This window comes from Dipodomys ordii, unplaced genomic scaffold (genome assembly GCF_000151885.1).
Source record: "Dipodomys ordii isolate 6190 unplaced genomic scaffold, Dord_2.0 Scaffold12, whole genome shotgun sequence".
Classification (NCBI taxonomy): Eukaryota; Metazoa; Chordata; class Mammalia; order Rodentia; family Heteromyidae; genus Dipodomys; species Dipodomys ordii.
The window spans coordinates 11,622,575-11,627,628 of record NW_012267228.1 but is presented as its reverse complement, the minus strand read 5'-3'; the positions used below and the strand labels follow the sequence as shown (position 1 = coordinate 11,627,628).

Below are 5,054 nucleotides of genomic sequence, written 5' to 3'. Positions count from 1 at the left end.
AATCTTTTAAATACCTCATACAAGAAAAGTAAAAAAATAAGCAACATAAAAATTAAGGGATTAGGGGCTGGGAAGGTGGCTCAGTGGTAGAATGCGTGCCTTGCATGCCTGAGGCCCTGGGTTCGATTCCTCAGCACCACATAAGCAAAAAGAAAAAAGCGGGAAGTGGTGCTGTGGCTCAAGTGGTAGAGCGCTAGCCTGGAGCTGAAGAGCTGAGGGTCAGCGCCCAGGCCCAGAGTTCAGGCCCCATGACTAGACTCCCCCCCCAAAGAAAAGTTCTAGAGGCTGGAAAGACCAACACCCAGGTGCTGGCATCTAATGAGATTCCTCTGACTGTACCCCCACTTGATGGAGGGTGGGGGAGAGGAGAGGAGCCACCCCACAATCCCCTTCCATACCAGCTTCTGTCCACTCATGAGGCTGTGCCTCCATGGCCCAAATGTGCCCTCGGGTGTCCTAATATCCAACACTTGTGCTGGATATTAAGTTACCAACTCATTATTCTCAGGAGACAGACATGGCAATATGGTGGTTGTTGTTCTTGTTTTTAAACAGGCTCCATTCACTTTATTATTCTTGTATAAAAATCCTGCATAGTCGCCACAGCTGGAGCCGGGGTCCTCTGTGCGGAGACTGTGGTGTAGGTCTTCGCAAGATGGCCAGTGAATTCCTGATAAGGAGAGATGGTGAACACGGTCCCTTTCTAGAGGTCAGGGGTCAGGTAACTGTTGGTCTTGGAGATGGCATCAAAGGTGGCCCAAGGTAGCAGCACAGCCCCCAGCTGAGGTATAGCAGTCATCAATACCAGCCATCATCCACAGCTTCTTGGGGACAGGAGCTGACACGATCCCAGTGCCTCTGTGGGTGGAGATAAGGCTCACCAGTGCAGAACCTGTCACCTTGCATGTCACAGTGTGGGGCTTGCCAACCTTGTTCCCCATAGTCTCAGGGACAATGGAGAGCATGGCCCAGATGATGACCCCTTGGACAGCAGTGGCAGCCTCCTTGGAGCACATAACCCCAGACCGCCATGGCTGTTGTAGTTGCCAATGTCTACAAATGCCTTGAACTTGGTGCACTGGCCAGCTCGGGTGTGCTTCTGCATGGATACAATCCTCAACTCCTTATCCTTGAGTGACTCCAGGAAGAAGTCAACAATCTCAGACTCCTTGATGGGCAGGGAGAAAAGACAGATCTCCTCCAAAGACTTCATCTTCATGGCCTTAACCAGGAGGCCCAGTTTGGTGGCAGGGATCCATTCCTGGTCTTTGGCTTTGCCTCCACTAGCTCCTATGCCATGACCTTGGCCCCAGAATCTGCTACCAAAGCCTCCCAGGAAGCAGCCAGAGTCTCCCATGCGTGGGCCCCTGGGGCATCCCACCCCACTGTGTCATCATCATTGGGTGTTTTCCCAGAGAGGAAGGGCAGTGTGTTTCGAAGCTCTGTTATTTAGTGTGTATGTGTTGAAGATCAATGGCACCTTGATGAACTGTTTAATCATTACATGACTTTCTGAAATCTTGTTCTGAAATCTTACTTTCTTCTGAAGTCTGCTTTATCTGAAGTTAATATAGCCCTTGCTGATTTTCAAAATCATTAACATTAGTATGATGCAGTCCTCATTTGTTTACTTTCTGCTCTGGTTTGTATGGGGTCTGTATATATCTCCCGAGAGTTCGTGAGTTGAAATGTAGTCCTCATTGTGAGCTATTAAGAGGGTCAAAATCTAATTGGACTCCAACATTTAGAAGTGATTAGGGATTTGGGAAGTGATAAGAATTAAATAGGTCTCCATGACCCTACTTGAATGGTGCATAGTGGGAACACATGCTCTCTCTCTCTCTCTCTCTTTCTCCCACTGTCTCTCATGCTGCCTGCCTATCTCTTGCAAATAGTGGTGCTCTGTGCTTCTTTTGGAACTCTGTCAGCAAGAAAGCTCATATCAGAAGCAGGTCTTAGACTTTGGGCCAAAACCTTGAGCCAAAACAAACCTGTTTTCTTGATAAAGTTATACAGACTCCATCATTTCATTGGAGGAATGAAAAATGAACTAATACATATGTTTTAACCCTGTCATTGTGTTTGAAGTGAGTTTCTTGTAGAGAATGTATTGTTGGGCCATGTATTCTAGCCATGCTGGCAAGCCCAGTCTTTTAGTTGTAGACTTAGAGAATTAACATTTATCATATTTGAAAAGGTGGCAGAGGGATAAGGGACTGTGATGATGTTGGGTTTATTACGGATACAGTGTATACATGGGTGGAAATGGCACAATGTACAAGGAATGTGCTAAAAAATTTATAGTAACGTGAGATATTAAGGTGCAAATATGCTATTTTATTATTTCTTTTTTTTAATTTTATTTTATTTGTGAACATACTGTACAGAGGAGTTACAATTACCTGGGCAGGATATTATTGCTTTTTATGACTTGTTTCCTGTATTTCTCATTTCTTGCCTTTCCATGGAATATTTTAAGGATTCATTTACTTGTACTGTTTTTGTCTTTGTATTTTTGTATTATTTTTTTGGCAGCATTTATATTGCTTCCTTTTCGCAGTTGTCATGGGTATTAAAGTTTATCTACATAGTTTATCACAGCCTACTACTCATAGCTTACTACTACCAAATGGAGTATTGACTCATTTCATTTTTTTTTCTGTTTTCTTTTTCTGGTCTTGGGGCTTGAACTCAGGGACTGAGAGCTGTCCCTGAGTGTTTGTGCTACAGGCTAGTGTTCTACTACCTGAGCCACAATTCTACTTCTGGCTTTTTGTAGTTAACTAGAGATAAGAGTTTCATGGACTTCCTCGCCCAGACTGGGTTTGAACTGCGATCCTCAGATCTCAGCCTCCTGAGCAGCTAGGATGACAGGCGTGAATCACTAGTACTCAGCTTTATTTCAGTTTCCATCTCATATCTTCTCTACTTTTCATTGTTCTCTAATCCCAGACTTAAATCCAGATATCCTGGGCTGCTGTGTTTTAGAGACCCAACAGTCATGGCGATTTCTGTGTCCATTTTTACTGTAGTGTGGTTGAATCAGCTGACGGCAAACCTTGGGACTTTCTGCTAAGATGGCCACTGCAAGCCCCAACCTAGGGGCTGCTGAGCCAGGCTTTCTTGTTTCTCTTAGGTCATTGGGCTCCAGACCAAAGGACTTTGTATGATTTCAACAATCAGAGTTTACTCTAGTTGATTGTCTCAGTATCCAAGTCTTAGATTCGGCAGCTCTGCAGTCAGCTGCTCACGAAGAAGCCCAAGGGGGAGAAAGCTGCAGCTAGAACCCAGTACACAGGCTAGGCCTGGGAAGCACAGAGAGTTAGCTCCTTATATCATGCTTTACTCTCCATTTTATCTTTAATATTCACTGTAGTGAAGAGGATAGTAGCAACAAATACTCACACAAACTTACTAGGTTCTGACAACCCAGGATAAGAAGAAGGTATCATGGGCATGACACCTTCCCACTTTGCAAATGAGGAAATTGAAGCACAGAAAATTTATGTAGTTTGAATATACAATCTCATAGCTAATAAGGAGTGGAAGTAGAAGAAGTGCTCTATGTTCTTACTGGTCCATAGAACCCAAGCCTTTGGAGGGGAGGCTGTAACAGGAAACCGATTTCTCCAAGAAATAATGGTTTCTTTCTGTACTAATCTTGTAGGTGGCGATTTTGCCAAATCAGAGGAGGACTGAATTGTGATTTATCTGCCAGGTCTGAATGACAAGTCAGAGTTGCTTATTAATTTCCTGTCTGTCTGTCTGTCATCTATATCATCTTTCATCTATCCATCTATTTCTCTCTTCTCTCTTTCCTCTCAGAGCACTCCCTGTCTCCTGTAAGTCACCGTTAGCCACCTGTCCCTCTATTCAGACACACACTCAGTCCTTCCTGTGGGAAGTAGAAGACACCATGGAGCAGCTGCCTTGACACTTGCTATGTCTGGGGGAAAATTAATTGTGAATCAAATATTTGCCTACTTCAGAGTGATTTATCACAATTAAAAGGAGTAATTACTTGTCCTTTGGATCAAGTCAGAGATTTCAAGAGTGTGGCTGCTGGAACGTGTTCATCAATCAAGTCAGAGAAGACTCTTCCTACTAGGGTACCAAGGGTCTCAGAGGAGTTGGTTGCAAAAAAAAAAAGGCAGTGGTCAGGGGCACATTGAAGGTGTCCCTCTTGTCCATGCAAGCCCCTCAGGAGGGCATGGGTTCTACAAACTAAGCAAACATCACTGTGTAACCCGGCACAGTTGGCTTCTTCCAAGTTAGAACTCACTGTGGCTTGCTTGCTCCCCCCTCTCTTGCTTGCTTGCTTCTCCCTCCCTCCCTTCTTTCCTTCCTTCCTTCCTTCCTTCTTTCCTTCCTTCCTTCCTTCCTTCTTTCCTTCCTTCCTTTCCTCTGCTGGTCCTGGGACTTGAACTTAGGGCCTGAGTGCTATTCCTGAGCTTCATTCAAGGCTAGGGTTCTACCACTTGAACCATAGTTCCACTTCTGTTTTTCTGATACATTAGTGAATAAGAGTCTCACAGACTTTCCTGCCCAGGCTGGCTTTTTGTTCTCCAAGAGCCATCGGAGTCATGATGGATACAAAAATAAACAATTGTCTCAGCAAGGCAAAGTTTACTGGTACTGAAGGGTGCACCATCACCCAAAAATCTGGCCAGTGAGCACGCAGAGCAAGCAGGCTGCTCCCCTATTTATCCTCTTTGCTCAGATTGGTTGAGCTAGGTTCACAATCTGCTCATGATTGGCTAGTTTGAATAGGGTGAGATGTATTTACATAAGGTGATTTTGAAGTAGGATTGACACTACACAAGTAATCTCAAAATATCCCTGCACCCTCTATTTCTTGAATACTCTGAGGAGTGTCTTAAGTTTAAGACAAAAACTTACATTTTAAAAGATCCTTCCTATTCCAAAGGTCTCTTTTTCTTAACAAGGTCCAAGCCACCAGGTCAAAGCAGGAACTTTGATAGAAAAAGACAGTTTTTCTCACACTTTGAACTGTGATCCTTAGATCTCCGCCTCCAGAGTAGCTAGGATGACAG

At 44.3% G+C, this 5,054-nt stretch overlaps 1 pseudogene; it reads right to left on the bottom strand.

Moving 5' to 3' along the window:
* Window positions 1-746: 746 nt before the first annotated feature.
* Window positions 747-1,357, bottom strand: LOC105981264 (annotated as a pseudogene).
* Between the last annotated feature and the right edge of the window lie 3,697 nt (window positions 1,358-5,054).